General features: G+C 43.7%; 1 long non-coding RNA gene and 1 other non-coding gene across 6 annotated transcripts in view; one reads left to right on the top strand and one right to left on the bottom strand.

Moving 5' to 3' along the window:
* Positions 1-21,482, bottom strand: part of LOC144929531 (uncharacterized) — a 365,984-nt gene that overhangs the window by 201,012 nt on the left and 143,490 nt on the right. The window lies entirely within an intron of this gene.
* TRNAK-UUU (transfer RNA lysine (anticodon UUU)) lies at positions 20,246-20,318 on the top strand. The gene has a single exon. It is a non-coding gene; the product is annotated as a tRNA-Lys (tRNA).

Below are 21,482 nucleotides of genomic sequence, written 5' to 3' on the forward strand. Positions count from 1 at the left end.
GGAGTACTTGTGGCACCTTACAGACTAACCAATTTATTTGAGCATAAGCTTTCGTGAGCTACAGCTCACAAGGCTGTACACATACCATCCCTATAGTTGTCAGGGGGGAATCAAAGCTGGGACCTTTAGCAGCAAAAATATAATCTCATACTAAACTGAGTAAAAGGAGAACTACTTTAACCATGTGATAATAGTAGGTAGTATAGTCACTGGGATCAGCCAATAGATGGAAATGACAATCATACATACTAGGGCAGTTTATCCCAGTAGCAAGACATTTCTACTCTCACGTGGAATTCCAGTATTGACAGCCCCTTTACTTTCTGCATGCAGATTCAGGTTTGGAGAGGGAAAATATACTAAATGCTTAGGAAAGGACAATGTCAGGTCAAATTTGTCCCAAAGTTTAAATTTTGTGAAAATAATATTTTACAGAGTAACCGAAATGTTTACATGGAATTTTCTTTTAAAAAAATTCAAAAGAAAGCAGTTTGTTTTAAATCAATAAACATTTTCCCCATGCCATGCTTGCACCCCAAACACTGTGGCATTGTGCCAGCACAGGATATCCTGAAAGTTGAACTAATTAGAAATCAATTATAACAAAAGTGAAAGGACAAGATCCTCAGCACCACTTGTTTCCAGAGCAGCTCGAGGTGAGGAGCATCTCGGTTCTGCTAGTTGCAAATGGCCCCTGTTGGGGCATTTCTGGAAGCTTGGAATCACTAGAGCATGCTGTTTTTCTACTCTTTGCCAAGGGCACTGAGAAGAAATGGCATTGGGTCTCACCACCCAGGGATTCTCCTAGAGAGAGAGAGAGAATCCTCAGGTTTAGCCAGTTTATGATTTTGTGCCACCAGAACAAGCGCATAGCAAATTGAGCTAGCATCTGACCCAAATTGAATATTTCATTTTGATTCTCCAAGCAGAAAGAAATGCCATAAATTAAGCAGTAGTAAAATCTAATTTACTTTTCATTTTTTAAAATTATTTCCATTTTAGTAATCAAACGTTATTTTTTAACAAAAGGCAAAGTCGTTTGTCTTACAACGTATCTTTAACTTACACTGACACGAATAAGCACATTTTTTTTGCAAGGAATATAGTCAAACACAAGTTTGGCTTCTCTAAAGCTTCAAATTTATGATTTCATCTACCTACTTTTGCAACTACAAGACATCCTGCTTCTACACTGTAACTCAGAGGATCAGCCTAACTCCAGCTCCAGTAAAGCATAAATCCTTAACTTAATACAAACTATAGAAGAAAGCAATTTCATTGAAGGGAATATTCTGAGAAAATAAGGCTCCTGCTGATTTCAATGGGAGTTTATGGGCTTTTGAGCTCTCCAGGATGCTCCACAAGTCCTTGAATCAACCTTTACCTTTATGATGTCTAGTATATGTTTTCTGCTCATTTTAAATATCTATAAAGGGATCTGATTTTTCAGAGCGTCTAAGCACCCACAAGTCCAGTTTTAGTCAACAGAAATGGAGGCTGATTTGTACATCTGAAAATCAGACCTCTATGTTTTTCAGTACAGCTTTAACTGCCTTGGAATGTAGGCCAACATTTTTGGCATTTCACTTTTTCAGACTTTAGTGAGTGCACAGAGTAGTGGAAATCTAATTTAAAATAGTGTTCTCTCTTTCTTAAACTCTTCAATACAGCTCACAGCTGATTTTAAGTGTTGCACAGAAGTCACCCACATCTGTATTTGCAAACATTTCAACAAGATCTACAGTATAAAGATAGGTTTCAGAGTAGCAGCCGTGTTAGTCTGTATTCGCAAAAAGAAAAGGAGGACTTGTGGCACCTTAGAGTCTAACCAATTTATTTGAGCATATATAAATAATCCGACTTCTGAAAAACAGAGCACTTGTCTCAATCTCCTGGAAAAGCCTGACCTGTTTATGACATCTATACAATTAGAAGGGAAGGGACTTCTAGAAATTTGTTTTATTGGGTTTCTGCTGGCAACAGTTCCTTAGAGATCATATCAATGCATCAGAAGCAGCTGCTATAAATGGACATGTCAATGAGTAAAATCAACCCAAGTATTTGGTCTTTGAAAATTCTCAACACTCGGATTTCACAATCCACTGCAGCATCACAGCACGTGCATGACAGCACACTGATCACACATGGATCTTTGCACTGATATGAAAACAGCCTTCTTGGTTAAACTGAAGCTGGCCATACAAAAGCAACAAGCATCTTTTCCAGAAGGGATGAAACATGCAAGATAACCAATTAGAAACGTACAGTGCAGTCCCCAAAACATGTCCATGTACTTCCAACCTGCTTGTTTAATTGGTTTCAGATTAAACTGTTCCATCCTCTATACTTTGATGTAGTGCAGAGTTAGATTAAAAATTATATATATTTTTTGCTGTGGTTACACAAAACTTTTCTCCCTTTTCCCTGAAGAAACATATTAGACTTTACAAAAATAATTTGTGGTATAAAAGAACAGTCACACAATGTAGAATTTGTGCTTGTATATGTTACTAAATATATATATATATATAGTGCTCAAATAAATTGGTTAGTCGCTAAGGTGCCACAAGTACTCCTTTTCTTTTTAGTATAAAAATACATACAGAACTAGTCATGTTATCAGACAGCGATGTCATAGAATTGGAAGGGATCTTGAGAGCTCTTCCAGTCCCCTGCACTCATGGCAGGACTAAGTAACTGACTGACTAAGTGCTGACTTCCCCTCTGCCCAGTGGATGCTCGACTCCCACCTGCCCCTGGCTCGCCTCTTCCTGCCCCTGCACCTCCCCCATTCCACCACTTCTCCAAAGTACCCGCCCCTTCTCCTCCCCTGAGCGTGCCGCGTCCCCGCTCCTCCCCATCCCTCTGGGAAAGTCCTAAGTGCTGCCAAACAGCTGTTAGGTGATGGGTGGGGGTGGGAGCGCTGGGAGGGATGGGGAGGAGCAGGGACATGGCGCGCTTGGGAGGTGGGGCGGTGGTGGGGGGAGCTTGGCTGCTGGTGGTGCTCCACTCCAGGTGAATGTAAAGTAGTACCCACCATGGTTGGGGAGGATTTTGGAGTTGTGTTTTTGGGAGTAGCAGACAGTACTGTATGGCCTACTACGGCATCCGCTCTGGTGTCTTGTGTGATAGTGCAGTGTTTGGCAAACATATGGTCTGACACCCACATAGCAGCTTTGCATACATCAATAATAGGTACATTGTGAAGGAATGCTATGGATGTTGACACAGCCCAAGTAGTGTGTGTTCTGATGCCCTCAGGGGGTTCAATATCCTGGATTTGGTAGCATCACTTAATAAGTCAGATATCCACTTGGAAAGCCGCTATTTTGAAATAGCAGCACCCCTGGACCGTTCAGCAGTGGACACAAATAGTCTGGAGGCGTTACAGAATGGTTTAGTTCTGTCCAAATAGAAGGCAATCACCCTTCTGACGTCGAGGGTATGTAGTGTCACTTCTTGTGCGGTTTGGGGTAAAATGTAGGGAGATGTATCGGCTGGTTGATATGGAAGATGGATGTCATCTTTAGAAGAAATTTAGGGTGGGGTCACATCGTGACCTTGTCCTTAAAGAACGGGAGGGTTGGCCATTAGTGCACTTATTTCCCCAATCCTTCTCGTCGATATGATAGCAATGAGGAATGCTACCTTCATGGACATGTGTAGTAGGGAGGAGGTAGCTGGCAGTTCAAAGAGAGGTCTCATGAACCCTTGGAGGACTAGGTTCAAATTCCATGGAGGTATGGGGGGTGTTGTACCTCAGGGTAGAGGTTTTGGAGTCCAGTAAGGAAGTGTTTCGTGGTAGGGTGTGTGAAAACCGAGAAGCCGTCCAGTTTGGCCTTCATGGAAGGCGTTGATTGCCGTGAGGTGTACTCTGATGGAACTGAGCGATAATCTGTCATTCTTTAGTTCTAAAATGTAGGATATCAGGAAGGGGCGTGGTACAGGGTGAGGCTTTTCTGCAAGCTCCATTTAGAGAATCGTTTCCACTTTTTTAGATAAGTATTGCAGGTGGAGTCTCGTCTACTGTGTAATAACATGTTTGACTTGCTCTGAACAGGCTAGCTCCTCCATGGCTCCAAATACATGCACTACGCTTTCAGATGGAGCTTCTCCAGTTGTGGATGGAGGATACGACCGTCACTCTGGGAGAGGAGATCCAGTCTCTTTGGGAGAGTTCTTGGAGGGCGGATCGACATGCGTAGCAGGTGGTGTCGTCAGTGCCGGGGTTGGTTGCGTGGAGGGCACCAACTCCAGCCTGGGTGTCGGTGCCTTTGGAGCCAAGTAGGAGACCTGTCCATTTTGGAGTCTCGACTCCTTAATTTTCTGCAGAGCATGCCCGGTGCCCAAGGTTGTGGAGGAGTCGGGGGTGGTGACTCTTGGGGCTGTTGGCATCACTGTCAACAACCTTGCCGGGGCCATTTCTTTTTACTCGGTTCCCTGCGTGGGAAGGTCGAGGCTCTCTTCCTCTTCTTGTGAGAGTGTGGAGCTGTGCTCTTGGTCGGTTCTGACCTGGATGGAGAGCACCTAAGAGAGGGTTTTGTTATGCCCATCTCCGATCCTGGTTGGGGAGAGTTCTCCATGAGGATCCTTGTTAAACACAGGTCCTGGTTGCGGCGAGCCCTTGCTTTCAAATTGTTGCAGTGGATGCACTTTGCTGGGGCGTGCGTCTCACTGAGACATTTCACACACAGTGAATGTCCATCTGAACATGGCATGGAGTCCTTGCAGGAGCCGCACTTTTTAAAACCATGGGACCCTCGCATCTTGAGAGTTTGCCTTGATGGAAGGTCCAAGAACAAATACTTATGTGGGGTTCGCTCCTGAGGGAGCAGAAAGTTGAAAAACGGGGGATAAAGAAGAAAAATTGTTTTAAACTATCAAACTATAACTAACTTATCTAAAGGTAGGGTAATAACTGGGATGTTTTTATCTAATTTTTCTCTCAATAGGGGAAGAGGTTCAGCACTCCCGCGAGTTCAGTCTTCAGCTGAGGATGGCTGAGAAAGAATTGAGGGGGTTGGGACGTGTGTGCGCCAAACAGACTCCAACGATGCCACGAGACAGGAACTGTGCACGTATGTCCCAACCAGGCACTGCTACCAAAGATCTCTGATCAACGGCCCCAGGATGCACTGTCACCTGGAGTGGAGCACACACAGGGACAGCACTCAAAGAAGAATTACTTCTCATGTCTTGCTTACAACACTCCTGCTAATAGATCCCAGAATGATTTTTTTTTGGGTGGGCACAGTGTTACACTGTTGACTCATATTTAGCTTGTGATCCACTATGACTCCCAGATCTCTTTCTGCAGTACTCCTTCCTAAGCAGTCATTTTCCATTTTGTATATGTGCAATTGATTGTTCCTTCCTAAGCAGAGTACTTTACATTTGTCCATATTGAATTTCATCCTATTTACCTCAGACCTTTTCTCCAGTTTGTCCAGATCATTTTGAAATTTAATCCTATCCTCCAAAGAACTTGCAACCCCTCCCAGCTTGGTATTGTCCACAAACTTTAAAAGTGTACTCTCTCTGCCATTATCTAAACCATTGTTCAAGATATTGAACAGAACTAGACCTAGGACTGATTCCCATGGGAGCCCACTCGATATGCCTTTCCAGCTTGACTGTGAACCACTGATAACTACTCTCTGGGAACAGTTTTCCAACAACTTATGCATCCACCTTATAATAGCTCCATTTAGGTTGTATTTCCCTAGTTTGTTTATACAAGATCATGTGAGGACATATTGAATGTATTCTCACAAATTCTTCCCATTGATCAATCATTTAAAGTTACTAGTTAGCATTTTGATTCCAAAACCTTTTCTGATCAGGGTGATCACATGTCCCTGTCAACTAGCAATGTCCCTGTTTTCAGAGTCAATCCTGCTGTCCCTATCAGATTTACCAAAACCAAAAAATGTCACCACTTTGAAAATCTCATCATACTAATCCTGATTTTTTTTTTGCTTTGTTTTGATGGCAATATAATCTTGCCTGAATTTCTGAAGACGCTTCCACCTTGAGTACAGTATTTTTCTCATGTCTAATCTATTCAACATCCATATCACATCAATGTCTATATCATATTACTAGAACAAACACATCCAATGCACTCTAGAAACAAAAATTCACATGCATTTTAAACATGGACACAATTTACAATTCTTCTAAAAGAAACTGGGCTAGACACAAAGTATTGTCTTGAAATCCAAGGGCCATGGAATTTTTTTGGAACACATACTCCTCACTCGCCAATGTAAATATGGGCACGAAGGCTTAACTCCTACTAAATCCAAGATGCTGTATCCTCAATGAAAATGAGGACTCTATACATGAACTGGGATTTGACAGACAGCATTATACGATATTTATTCACAAAAAGTGGTAAAACTCTGTTTTGAAATATGTTAACCACCCTCAGGGAATTAATTCAGTATTGACCATGGGAAGAATGGTATTTGTTTAGTCATCAGCAACACTTCCAATGACTCTTGAGTTTTCCTTTTAGAGCTCCTATTTAAAGCACTGACCAGTACCAATGATGCTTAGTCTAAGAGATTATGTATAGGAAGGTAATAATAAATAATGTACTATGAACTTCTATAGTACTTTCCTTTGGAGGATCTCAGAACAATTTACAAACACTAATGAATTCTTCATAATACTTGTATGCCTCATAAGAATGTTATCATTCCTATTTTAGGGATCAGGAAACTGAGGCCCAGATAAGTTAAGTGACTTGCCCAAGGTCACACGAGAGGTTTGTGGCAAAGCCAGGAATAAAACGTATTTCCTGATTCTCAGTCCTGTCTGTCCCCCTCCATGTCCTCTCTCATAATAACATCCTGGGGCTGAATTCCAGCCTGGTGCTACTCCATTGTACTGCATCCTCATAACACCAGGTCTAAATTTGACACTCTAGCTCTAAAGATATGGCGCAAAGAGAATTTTGAAGTTTTGAAACCTCTTGAACAATCTTCCTCTTGGAAAAATAAAAAACTTTTTAAAAATTAAGATGCTAGAAACTCAGTGCCATTCATTTCATGATCAAGATTTGTTTCAAAAATAAAAAATAGGATAGGTCTGCAACATATAATATTTAGTTGCTTGCTTGGGTGTATTTTAAATCCCATCACTTAGAAGTCTACAGACTCACTAATCCCATAATAAAGCAATAGCTGTTATTCTGAGCCAAGAAAATGGTTTAGTAAAAAGGTGAAAATTGCTCTTCCACTAGAGCCTCATATACGTGCTACTGTACTGATTTTTAGGAAAAGCTTTGAAGTGATGGAAATCATAATGAAACCAAAATAAATTTAATCAGCACAATATAAACTTTACTGTAAATTCAATACAACCAGTGAAAAAGTCCATCATTCAAATCATAATATTAACAGCTTTAAGTCAGTACCCAGGAAATTATAATATATCACATTCTCAAATGGTCCTGTACCCACATGTTTAGTTACTTTAGTTCTTTACATATGGAAAAAATAAGGAGAGGGCTTTTTAAAATAATCCATACATTTTCCATTCTCTTCTAACATGTCTTTGTTTTGAATCAGCTAAACGGACTATTTTTTGCTAGCTTTCATTCGGTTGGAGGAAGGTGGTGGAAATATGGCTAATCCTGATATATATATCTGAAATATTTCTCTGCATTTTCCACAGAAGAAAAATGAAATGTGCTCTGTTAATCCTTAAGAGTTATGGGCCTCCTCCTGATTCTCAATGGCCCTCTAAGGCCTAGTGAAATCAATAGAAAGACTCCCAAAGGCTTCAATGAATGTTGGATCAGGCCCCATATGCCTTCCCACATTAATGTTCAAACCAAAAACATATGAGGCAGTATTTTTTCCTCCAAAAATACTTGAGAAAGTTAAACTGTGAATTAAATATTGTATTGACAAGTTCTTTGTTAAAAAAAGAAGGATTTTTACACTAATAGCCAAGTACAAGTGCACTTGAACAAATAAAATGCACAGAAACTGAACCCCTAGAGAAGCAGTGCGCATTACTTAAAGTATAAAAATGTAAAGATATATTATAGATGGGATTATGCAGTTGCAGTTCAGCTAGAAAGAACACTTTAGTGCTTTATCAAATTTGAAACTAGCCAGAAAAAATTCATGTCCGTCATTTTTTATTTTATATCAGCAAAGAGTGAGATATTTTTAAAAAAATCTAGGCATCAAAAACCTTTGTGTAGTTTTAGAAACAAAGCTAATTAATATACTTCATAATATACAATATTTATTTTTAAATATTTCAATTTTTTAAAAACTAAAGTTTGAAAAAAGAAACATAAGCCAAAGTTTTCAAGCCTGGGTGTCTAAACTGGGTACCTAAATACATATGTAGATATTTCAATGGAAGTTACAGGCGCTGAGCACCTCTAAAAATCAGCTGTTTTATTTAGGCACTTAAAGATACATTTAACTGTGGGATTTTATAAAGCATTCTGCATCAGCCTAACTCTGCTCCCACTGAAGTAAATGATTATTTTACCACTGACTTCTTTGGGAGTAGAGTTAGATCAACACTAAACACTTTTGAAAATCCCACTGACTAACTTTAGCACCGACATTTGAAAGTTTTGACCTTTGTTTCTATAGCTTTTCATTAAAAAAACCTTCCCTCACAATAAAAAAAAACCTTCCCTCACAATAAATAGGCCCTTTCCTATTATTATAACAGTGGTGATCATTTTCCAGTACAACTCCAGGTGGATTTTTGATATCAGGGCAAAACTTAACAGAAATAATTTTACAGGAGGACTAGGATGGAATTACTTAAATGCAAAATTTACAGAGACAATACACCCAAATAAAAATTCTGGTTCCAAAGTTGCAAGCACTCTGTGTACAGAGCTCTCAAGGACTTCAGTGAGAATTCCACTCCAAGGGTTTGCAAGATCAAGTCCCACTGTATGTGGGCAAATAAAGTGGCAAGCCGTATGGCTGTTGAAAGAAAAATAAATACAACTCTAAAAGCAACTCTAAAAATTGCATATTCCTACTGATTAGATCTGTTCCTTGTGGATGTTCCATGTCATATCTGACTAAGGGTGAGCTTTCCAAAGGACCCTAAACCAGTTAGATGTTCACTCCTACTGAATTTCAAAAGGAGTGGGCTAGCTTAAGCTCCTTTGCATGTCCTAGACAGAAATAATATTTTACTATTCTTTATTCCTCCTACCCCTGCAGAGCCACCACAGCTAAAATACACAGCAGTCACTTCCTTCTTGTGAATCATCAACAGAATAGTTTAATCTGTTTTAATCAGTTATACCTGTGCTAGCCTACTAAAGTTAATTCATGATTAGAAGACAATGGGATTGCACGGATGAGTTAATGCAGGGGTTCTCAACCTTTTTTTTTTTTTACTGGTGACTCCTTTCAAACAGCAAGCCTCTGAGTGCGATCCCCCCTTATAAACTAAAAACACGTTTTTCTATATTTAGCACCATTATAAATACTGGAGGCAAAGCAGGGTTTGGTGTGGAGGCTGACAGCTTGAAACCCCCATGTAATAGTCTCGTGACCCCTTGAGGGGTCCCAACCCCCAGTTTGAGAACCCCCGAGTTAATAGATGATAACTTGCCATGCTTTCACTCTCAGTATGCCTTGATTTTTCTTCTCTGCTCACCATGACTCCAAATTTCAACATCCTCTTTCTTCAGGTACCCAACTTTAGAAGATGAGCAGCAACCTATAACCCCAGGAGTTCTCGGTTTGAATTGCAGGGGAAAGACTTACTCCTATATTCAAATGGTGTGTGGCTGTGCATATTTCAGCCAGGTGTTATATATTTCTTACTTAGTGAGCAAAAATGTGAATGGCAAGTTACAGATATGTCAGAAGACAGATCTCTGACCCCAAAAGTTTATAATCTTTATGGACAACACAGTGACAGAGGTCAGTTGTACTGATTTTGTTAAAGTGGTACAACTTTTGTGCATAGACAATGCCTTAGTGATGCAGAGGGAAAAGTCTCAACACCCATTACTAGCTTCAACAACTTAACTATCAGCTCACTGGAAAAGATTAAATGAGCCTATGTCTGGCTATACCGAAAGGACAGGAGACATTTGACATGGGTTTAATTAGGCCGCAATTTTATTATTAGATGTCTGGGAGAACATGGCACATAAAAGTAGACAGTGCAGGTAACCCCCTTTTTATTCCGTAATTACCCGGGGGCTTCCACCAGCTCCCCCTTTTTTTTCCATCCAGGTCCCTCCAGCAAATCCATTGCCGGGACCTTACCATCCACCTCCCATTGTAGGAGGGTTAAAGTGGGCTATAATTATGGGGCATTGGCTCCCTGCTGTACCAATCATAGGAGTCCCAACCCCCCGCCTCCCATCCATTCATTTAACGAACACCTCTTTTTAAGTCCTTTTCCAAGCCATTTATCCGGTCACTGTATACCTTCCCTGTGGGGTGCCTGCACTGGACATCCGCCCTACACTTAAATAATGAGTTGAGACATATGGCCTACTGCATGTCATGCCATGCATGAACAGAGCCCTTCCTGAACCCACTGCGGGGAAGGCGAATAAACCCCAACCACACCTAGGCCAATATGGTGGCAAGGGGAAAATTCCTTCACAGGCCCCCTAAAAAAAAGGGGCAGCTTGCGTAATGCCTACAGCAGGTCTAGGTATTTCACTACCTAAAGGAGAGGGAGCGTGGGTGCTGCCTCATCCTGCTTCCTTCAAAAGGGAGGGTTGAGGCACAGAGCTGCCCCTTTTAAATCACTCCTTCCCAGGAGATGGGTCAGCAACCACGCTGCCCCTATTGCAGCAGTTTTCATCTCCCCCCAACCCCCAGCCATAAAGCACACTTCATTCAGTCAGCCAGCCAAATACCGCCCCTCCCGCCCCGCTTAAAGGGGCGAGGCAGTCATTAGCATCTTCCATTGAATAAACAGCACCCAATCAGCCATTCTTCATCCAAAATTCCCAAACAAGCTGTCATAGTTCTCAGCGGGTTCACTCATGTGTCTTTTAGAACACTCTGAAATTCTGACTAGCTTATGGGGATTTGTTATTTCCAGCATGGTACAGTGCTCTACTATAAAGCACCCCCAAAGTTTCTAAAGTAATTGAGAAAACCCACCAGTAAAATGAAAGAATATATAAGAACTTAATACAACCCTTATGGAAATATTCTATAAAATTCAACAGATTACCTTCTATAGATTTTTTAAATCATCCAATAGAATTTAATTAATCATAGCTATGCTTTTGAATTCTATAGTATTATTAAAAAACTCTACAAAATTATGCATGTTTTTAGAGTAATTTCTATAGAACCCTAATACATTTCCTAGAACACAATTCTTTTCATATTGTTAATTTCTATAAGATTTTTCCATAAGGGAAAGTTGCCCCATTTATAGCCAGAGACAAAAAAAATTCTGTCTTATTTAGCAGTCCTTACCCCTGCAAGCTCATGAGACAATACTTTTGGTTCCCTGATGGTAGGTGTTAATTTGTATTCAAACATGTAACAGACCATCTGATAAGCATTTCCTAAAACTACAAACTGCTACCTCTGGGTGAACAGAAATAAATTCTGTGACCTAGATGTCATAGCATAAAATGGTAATTTAAAACCATGTTTTGAAGTACAGTTAAGTATCCAGAAGAAGCATGAATATAATGAAAATCATAGGCCCACGTATAAAACTCTGTAGGACCCTATAGCATCTGAAGAGGATATGAACTTCTGTCAAAGATGATAAACTGATACTATGAGAAATACAATACAGAGCAATAGAAATTTGATCTCACTCACCCCACCTAAAATTTCTCCAAACGTTTAACAGGCTGTAGGATTTTTTTCTTTGTATACAGAATATTTGGGCCAAATTAATCTCTCATGTATGTAAAATGAAAGAAAAGTGACTGTTAAATATGTATGATATATGTATATATATGATATATATATGTAGATATATTTTGTGATATCATAGACTTCTCTCTTCTATGTTCTGATGGTTTCCATTAAGCTTAGGATCTGAAGATGACAGTACTGACAAGAGTATGTGGTTGAAATTATACTACTTTTTTTGGCTATAATTTCTCTTTATGTGCTATTGTTAGTGTTAGGAATTGTGATTTAGCAAAATGTTTTTCAGAAGGTTGGACTATTAGCTGATTCTCTAGCAAAAAAAGTGTTTTATTTTATAACTGACATTGACACTTCATATTTTAAACTTTTAAAACTTTCTATTAAATTTGTGTGCAATGCAGCATCTTCACACTTGCAAAGACATCACAGGAAACAAGACAGGGTATAATTTCAAGAGTCACAATATTTTCTGTGGACTTCAGATTTAACATTAACGGAATTCTTTGCAACACTGACACTTTATAACACAATATCGTATTGTGAATGTATTCCCTTAAAAGCCTTATTGGCTAAGATTTCACACAAAGCCGTAGCGTCACCCTCTTGACCTCTTCTGAGAATAAGGAAGATCCAAAAGGGACTTTCCAAGACTGCGTGAGAGCTAGATCATCAGATTTATCAGCAAGAATGCAACCCCACAATCTCAAGGTGGGAGGGCTTTGCCTGGACTGGCAGCAAAAAAAAAGAAAAAAGGCGGTAGCTCCTTTAAGAGTCCCCCGTCCCTTCAGAGTTCAGGGAGAGGAGAGGAGAGAAGACTTCATCTGAGCTGGTGGAGAGGCCAGTGGCACTCAGGTAAACCACTGCTCCCTGCACACCTTGGGAAGGATATATAAAATCTGCCACTCTAGCCTGATCCCCCTCTCACAGGAAAAGGAGATACTGCTATGTAGAATAGTTTATAGAGCAATAAACACTGACACTGAACTTCACATTTTTTTTAAACCCAACCCTCCCAACTCGCAGGTGTGGATCCCATCAGGATGGCAGAGTGAGAGAATCATTTTGCTAGAACAGAGGAGCGGGGAAAGGAGGGCAATCAGTGCAGAGGCAGGAAGGGACAAAGAAGAGTAGGAGCTGGATGAAGAAGTGCAGGAGCAACAATGTAAGTGGCCATAATGGCCCTGATCCTGCTTTCACTGAAGTCACTGGCAAAACTCTCATGGACTTCAACAGTATGAGATCAAGTCCTATATTACTGATAGCTCAAGACCAAAGTTTTGCCAAATCATCTCATCTATTTATTTCCTTACTACTCTGTTTGCATAATTCTGTATGCATATGTAGCATAATTCTTCAGTTGAACAGGGATATTGCTGTTACAATTAAAGTATGCCTCTTCCATGGTGACAGATCAACCTCACTACCATTTCAATTGCTTCCTGCTCCCAGCGGTTTAAGATTCATACTTAGACAGAAACATAATTAAACAAACTTGAGTTTTCGCCTTTTAACCTGACTAAGCAGATTCCCTCTTTAAATATGAGGAAATCCAGGATTTGGTTAAACTCCTCAGACACTTCTGATTCCTGATTGTCCAATGGAACTGCCATGCTTTTCAGCAGAGGACACAATATTAATCTCTTATGATTTTCAACTTCGTAGGAGTTTCAAATTAGGTACAGAACTAAGGCATGCACAGGAGGTTAATGAGGTTGACAAATGGCAATTTGTACAAGATCTTAAAATAATGCATTTAAATGTCATAGGTGTATAACTTAAAGTAAATCTTCTCTGTCAGTTTTAATTAGATGGACCACCTCCCCCAAGACATCTACCTTCCAAAGAAAGTTTACATCCATTTAACCTCTGTTAATTCTTCTTAACTAGGACTGGCCACATTTGCAGACCATTTTCTAGCATTCCAGCTGCTATACCTTCCATGTTTTTCACAATTCATAATTTGCCTTCACATTTTTACTAATTACCAAAGCTACATGGTGTAAAACCCTTGTTTAAACATCTCACAACCTGTCTTCTCCTCTTCCAATTATATCTGATCCTGCAGTGAATTCATATTGTTTAATTTGTAACATAACAATCACTGCCATAGTCTCCCTTTAAGTGCTAATACATGCTTTAGCACAACAGACATGAACAGAGGTTGCAGATTAAAATTAGGTACAGAATTAAACTGCTTACAAACAGATGAGTCCATTTGAGAATACTGATAATCAGCTGCAGCCAGCTGGAAAGCTTGGGTTTCAAATAGCCACTCTGCTTTCCAAAATGTCAGTCCTACCAGAAGCAATTATTTATTGCAGATAGTTACCATTTTTTGGTAATGATATTCATACACATATGATGAAAAATACTAGATTATTCTAATCACTGCCACTAACATTGATCAGAAGTCTCTAAAAATGTTTTTAATTCCTTATTTTTAGTAGTGTAAGAAGAAACATAATGTATGTTTCATTCAGAACAATGATTATGGCCACTGAATGCATTCGGCAAGACAACAACTAACCTAACTATTCTCAGGATGTTTTACCAAGAAGCTAATGGAGTGATATTAGCCTGTTTTGGAACACATTTCAGATCCAAATGCCTCCTTCTCCTGTATCACACAAATGGACATGCAAACTAAGGCCTCAAGCATACTTTCAGACAGGAATCACAGCATACCTTGTAAAATCAGTTAGTTCAGTTTTGCCTGCATACACAATGCCTGAGTACACACACTCTAAGGGTATGTCTACACTATGAAATTAGGTCGAATTTATAGAAGTCGGTTTTGTAGAAAGCGGTTTTATACAGTTGATTGTGTGTGTCCCCACACAAGTGCTCTAAGTGCACGTAGTCAGCGGAGTGTGTCCACAGTACCGAGGCAACCGTTGACTTCCGGAGCGTTGCACTGTGGGTGGCTATCCCACAGTTCCCGCAGTCTCCGCCACCCATTTGAATTCTGGGTAGAAATCCCAGTGCCTGATGGGGCTAAAACATTGTCGCAGGTGGTTCTGGGTACATATTGTCAGGCCCCCGTTCCCTCCCTCCCTCTGTGAAAGCAAGGGCAGACAATCGTTTTGCACCTTTTTTCTTGAGTTACCTGTGCAGATGCCATACCACGGCAAGCATGGAGCCCGCTCAGCAAACTGTCACCGTATGTCTCCTGGGTGCTGGCAGACATGGTACTGCATTGCTACACAGCAGCAGTTAATTGCCTTTTGGCAGCAGACAGTGCAGTATGACTGGTAGCAGTCATCGACGTAGTCCTGGGTGCTCTTTTAATTGGGCGCCTGGGCAAACATGGGAGTGACTCAGCCAGGTCATTTCCCTTTTAAGTTTCGTCTCGTGGTGATTCAGTCCTACCGGCAGTGCACTGTCTTTTAACCTCCAGCCAGCAGAAGATGATGGCTAGTCGTCATATTGCACCGTCTTCTGCCAAGCACCCAGAAGATGATGATGACTAGCGGTAGTACTGCACAGTCTGCTGCCAGCAAGATGTATAAAGATAGATGAAGTGGCTCAAAACAAGAAATAGACCAGATTTGTTTTGTATTCATTTTCTCCTCCCTCCCTCCTTCCCTCTGTGAAATCAACCGCCTGCCAAACCCAGTTTTGAGTTCTATCCTTCAGGTTTTGAGTTCTGTCCTTGAGGGGGCCATTCAGTTTCTCACAAAGCCACCCCCTTTGTTGATTTTAATTCCCTGTAAGACAACCCTGTAAGCCATGTCGTCAGTCGCCCCTCCCTCTGTCAGGGCAACGGCAGACAATCGTTCCGCGCCTTTTTTCTGTGTAGACGCCATACCACGGCAAGCATGGAGCCTGCTCAGATCACTTTGGCAATTAGGAGCACATTAATCACCACGCGCATTATCCAGCAGTATATGCAGCACCAGAACCTGGCAAAGTGATACCAGGCGAGTAGGCGACGTCAGCGCGGTAACGTGAGTGATGAGAACATGGACACAGACTGCTCTCAAAGCAGGGGCCCTGGCAATGTAGGCATCATGGTGCTAATGGGCTAGGTTCATATGGTGGAACGCCGATTCTGGGCTCGGGAAACAAGCACAGACTGGTGGGACCACATAGTGTTGCAGGTCTGGGATGATTCCCAGTGGTTGCGAAACTTTCGCATGCGTAAGGGCACTTTCATGGAACTTTGTGACTTGCTTTCCCCTGCCCTGAGGCGCAAGAATACCAAGATGAGAGCAGCTCTCACAGTTGAGAAACGAGTGGCAATAGCCCTGTGGAAGCTTGCAACACCAGACACCTACCGGTCAGTCGGGAATCAATTTGGAGTGGGCAAATCTACTGTGGGAGCTGCTGTGATGCAAGTAGCCAACGCAATCAAAAATCTGCTGATATCAAGGGTAGTGACCCTGGGAAATGTGCAGGTCATAATGGATGGCTTTGCTGCAATGGGATTCCCTAACTGTGGTGGGGCCATAGACAGAACCCATATCCCTATCTTGGCACCGGAGCACCAAGCCGGCGAGTACATAAACCGCAAGGGGTACTTTTCAGTAGTGCTGCAAGCACTGGTGGATCACAAGGGACGTTTCACCAACATCAACGTGGGATGGCTGGGAAAGGTACATGACGCTCGCATCTTCAGGAATTCTGGTCTGTTTCAAAAGCTGCAAGAAGGGACTTTATTCCCAGACCAGAAAATAACCATTGGGGATGTTGAAATGCCTATATGTATCCTTGGGGACCCAGCCTACCCCTTAATGCCATGGCTTATGAAGCCATACACAGGCAGCCTGGACAGTAGTCAGGAGCTGTTCAACTACAGACTGAGCAAGTGCAGAATGGTGGTAGAATGTGCATTTGGACGTTTAAAAGCACGCTGGTGCAGTTTACTGACTCAGTTAGACCTCAGCGAAACCAGTATTCCCACTGTTATTACTGCTTGCTGTGCGCTCCATAATATCTGTGAGAGTAAGGGGGAGACGTTTATGGCGGGGTGGGAGGTTGAGGCAAATCGCCTGGCTGCTGGTTTCGCACAGCCAGATGCCAGGGTGGTTAGAAGAGCACAGGAGGGCGCTGTGTGCATCAGAGAAGCTTTCAAAACCGGTTTCATGACTGGCCAGGCTACGGTGTGAAAGTTCTGTTTGTTTCTCCATGATGAAACCCACCGCCCCTTGGTTCACTCTACTTCCCTGTAAGCTAAGCACCCTCCCTTCCTCCCTTCAATCACCGCTTGCAGAGGCAATAAAGTCATTGTTGCTTCACATTCATGGATTCTTTATTCATTCATCAGACAAATAGGGGGATAACTACCAAGGTAGCCCAGGAGGGGTGGTGGAGGAGGGAAGGACAAGGCCACACAGCACTTTAAAAGTTTAAAACTTTAAAACTTATTGAATGCCAGCCTTCTGTTGCTTGGGCAATCCTCTGGGGTGGAGTGGCTGGGTGGCCGGAGGGCCCCCCACCGCGTTCTTGGGCATCTGGGTGAGGAGGCTATGGAACTTGGGGAGGAGGGTGGTTGGTTACACAGGAGCTGTAGCGGCAGTCTGTGCTCCTGCTGCCTTTCCTGCAGCTCAACCATACGCTGGAGCATATTGGTTTGATCCTCCAGCAGCCTCAGCATTGAATCCTGCCTCCTCTCATCATGCTGCTGCCACCTTTCAGCTTCAGCCCTCTCTTCAGCCCGCCTCTTACTCTTTTCAGCCCGCCACTTCTCCTCCCGGTCATATTGTGATTTCCTGCACTCTGACATTGTCTGCCTCCATGCATTCGTCTGTGCTCTGACAGTGTGGGAGGACACCATGAGCTCAGAGAACATTTCATCACGAGTGCGTTTTTTTCGCCTTCTAATCCTCACTAGCCTCTGGGAAGGAGAAGATCCTGTGATCATTGAAACACATGCAGCTGGTGGAGAAAAAAAAAGGGACAGTGGCATTTAAAAAGACACATTTTATAGAACAATGGGTACACTCTTTCATGGTAAACCTTGCTGTTAACATTACATACACAGCACATGTGCTTTCGTTCCAAGGTCGCATTTTGCCTCCCCCCAACACGTGGCTAGCCCCTCACCCCCCCGCCCCCCGGCTAACAGCGGGGAACATTTCTGCTCAGCCACAGGCAAACAGCCCAGCAGGAACGGGGCACCTCTGCATGTCCCCTTAAGAAAAGCACCCTATTTCAACCAGGTGACCATGAATGATATCACTCTCCTGAGGATAACACAGAGAGATAAAGAATGGATGTTGTTTGAATGCCAGCAAACATACACTGCAATGCTTTGTTCTACAATGATTCCCGAGTACGTGCTACTGGCCTGGTGTGGTAAAGTGTCCTACCATGGTGGGTGGAATAAGGCTGCCCTCCCCAGAAACCTTTTGCAAAGGCTTTGGGAGTACATCCAGGAGAGCCGCAAATGCCAGGGCAAATTAATCATTAAACATGCTTGCTTTTAAACCATGTATAGTATTTTAAAAGGTACACTCACCAGAGGTCCCTTCTCCGCCTGGCGGGTCCGGGAGGCAGCCTTGGGTGGGTCCGGGGGGGACTGCCTCCAAGTCCAGGGTGAGAAACAGTTCCTGGCTGTTGGGAAAACCGGTTTCTCCACTTGCTTGCTGTGAGCTATCTACAACCTCATCATCATCTTCCTCGTCCCCAAAACCTGCTTCTGTGTTGCCTCCATTGAAGGAGTCAAACAACACGTCTGGGATAGTGGTGGCTGAACCCCCTAAAATGGCATGCAGCTCATCATAGAAGAGGCATGTTTGGGGCTCTGACCTGGAGCAGCCGTTTGCCTCTCTGGTTTTCTGGTAGGCTTGTCTCAGCTCCTTAAGTTTCACGCGGCATTGCTTCGGGTCCCTGTTATGGCTTCTGTCCTTCATGCCCTGGGAGATTTTGACAAATGTTTTGGCATTTCGAAAACTGGAACGGAGTTCTGATAGCACGGATTCCTCTCCCCATACAGCGATCAGATCCCGTACCTCCCGTTCGGTCCATGCTGGAGCTCTTTTGCAATTCTGGGACTCCATCATGGTCACCTCTGCTGATGAGCTCTGCATGGTCACATCTGCTGATGAGCTCTGGCCAGCATCGCAAGCTGCAGGTGACCATGCAAACAGGAAATTGAAATTCAAAAGTTTGCGGGCCTTTTCCTGTCTACCTGGCCAGTGCATCTGAGTTGAGAGTGCTGTCCAGAGCGGTCACAATAGAGCACTCTGGGATAGCTCCTGGAGGCCAATACCATCTTATTGCGTCCACAGTACCCCAAATTCGACCTGGCAAGGCCGATTTAAGCACTAATCCACTTGTCAGAGGTGGATTAAGGAAATCGATTTTAAGAGCCCTTTAAGTCGAAAAAAAGGGCTTCATCGTGTGGACGGGTGCATGTTTACATCGATTTAACGCTGCTAAATTCGACCTAAACTCCTAGTGTAGACCAGGGCTCAGGCATGCACACAGATCTAAAAACACAATCAAGCTTTAAAATAGTCTGGCATTTCTGGTTTATATGAGTTCCCACTGGTGCAGTAGGCCAGGTCTCTTAGGGCAGAATTCTCAATCTTTTCTTTTCTGAGCCCCCCCGCCCCGCACCTCCAACATGCTATAAAAACTCCAGAGCCCAGCAGGGAGGAGGGGGCCCTCGAGGCTCCAGGCCGAGGGTGGCGTTGGGGGGTGGCCTCGGGGGGTGGCCTCAGGCATAGGCATAGTTTGACTTCTATTTTGTGGGGTCAGGGGCCGGCAGGGCATGGGCCAACTCCAGACATTGGGGCCCGGGGAGTGAGTGTCACCTTCATCCTCGTCTCACCTCAACAATCCACACAGCCTATCTGGGTTGGGGGTGGGGGGCAACCAAAAATTATAACTCAAAGGGGGAGGTGGCTCAGCTCAAAAAGTTTGAGAACAGCTCATGTTGCAGGGAGGGATAACTGGGGGCTGTGTGCTGGCAGGGGGTAGCTCAGGTTGCAGAGAGGAGGGTAGTTAGAGGTGGTAGGTAGGGGGTGTGAGGGCAGGGGCATAGCTCAGGGTGTAGGGAGGTGGTAGCTAGGGGCTGTGTGCGGGCAGGGGTGTAGCTCAGGGTGCAGGGAGGTGGTAGCTAGGGCAGTTTATGGTCAAAGGGGGGTAGCTCAGGATGAAGGGAAGGGCTAGCTAGGGGCTGTGGTCCCTGTGTGGTCGCTGCTCCCTGAGGGTTCTGCCAGCCCCCGAGATGGGTCCTCCCCACCACCTGGCCAACTCTTACTGGCTGTGTGAACAATCAAAGGGGGCTGGGAGCTGAGGAGCAGCTGCAACCCTGGGCACCACCAGCAGGAGAAGATGCGGGGTGTTGCCTGCTCCATAGCATCAGCCAGAGCAGCAGCTGCCCTGCACTGCCCCACTCTAGCTTCCCACCTCCAACCTTGTGAGCCTGGATAGCTCAGTTGGTAGAGCATCAGACTTTTAATCTGAGGGTCCAGGATTCAATTCCCTGGTCAGGTGATGAACTGTTCCCCAAGATCTTAAAAGTCTCTCTCTTTTTTTCCTTTCTGGGTTGGGGAGGCATAGCTCAGTGGTTTGAGCATTGGCCTGCTAAACTCAGGGTTGTGAGCTCAATCCGGGAGGGGGCCATTTAGGGATCTGGGCCAAAAAAAATGTGGGGATTGGACTAGATGACCTCCTGAGGTCCCTTCCAACCCAGATATTCTATGATTTTATAAACCTAGCCAGGGAACGGGCCTCGGGGGCAGGAGAAGGGGAGGAGGTGAGGGTTGTGTGGAGCCTGGCTCTGGGTAAAGCACTGCAGTTTGAAGGGGAAATGCACCCTGTCTCCCCAACTCCACCCAGGGTCTCAGGGCTTCTGCCCCGTGGAGAGCATCAGGACTCAGGGCTCCAGGATTCAGTGCCATGGAGCCCCATGGGGTGTGGGGGGCACCAGGGCTTCAGCCCTGCAGGGGAGCCAGGGCTCAGGGCTCCCAGCTTCAGCCCTGTAGGGTGGCACAGGGGCTCCATGGCCCCCCTAAAAGAGCTCACAGACCCCCAGTTGAGAACAGCTGTCTTGGGGTATGTCTACACTGCAATTAAACACTTGTGGCTGGCCCATGCCAGCTGACTTGGGCTTGCGAGGCTCAAGGGCTGCTTAACTGCAGTGTATATGTTGGGGCTCGAGCTGCAGCCCAAGTTCTGAGACCCTCCCACCTTGCAGAGCTCTGGAGCCCAGGCTCCAACCCAAGCCCAAACATCTACTCCACAATTAAACAGCCCATGAGCCCCACAAGCCTGAGTCAGCTGGCATGGGCCAGTCACAAGTGTTTAATTGCAGTGTAGACATACCCTCATATTGGTACAAGGGCTATATTTTTCTTTTATTTCCCTGTGTGGCTGTACAAACCAAATCCAGGCTGCCATATTTTCAAGATGTTAGGTTTGATAAAGAGAGGTGGATCACTGGGTACTTTGTCACAGGGCTACAATGAAAATTGTGCACCACAGGTTTAGAACAGCAGCATCACTTCGTCGGATCCATATCTGTTTTAGAACAGTTCAGCTGTGAAAAGAAGTGGAGTCAGGTGTGCGTTCTCCCTCCCTTGCGCATACTACAGAAACGCACCATTCACAGAGCTGTTTGGTGCTCCTAGCATGCTTGCAAGTCACCTTTCAGACACA

The sequence above is a fragment of the Lepidochelys kempii genome, chromosome 1 (assembly GCF_965140285.1).
Source record: "Lepidochelys kempii isolate rLepKem1 chromosome 1, rLepKem1.hap1, whole genome shotgun sequence".
NCBI lineage: Eukaryota > Metazoa > Chordata > Testudines > Cheloniidae > Lepidochelys > Lepidochelys kempii.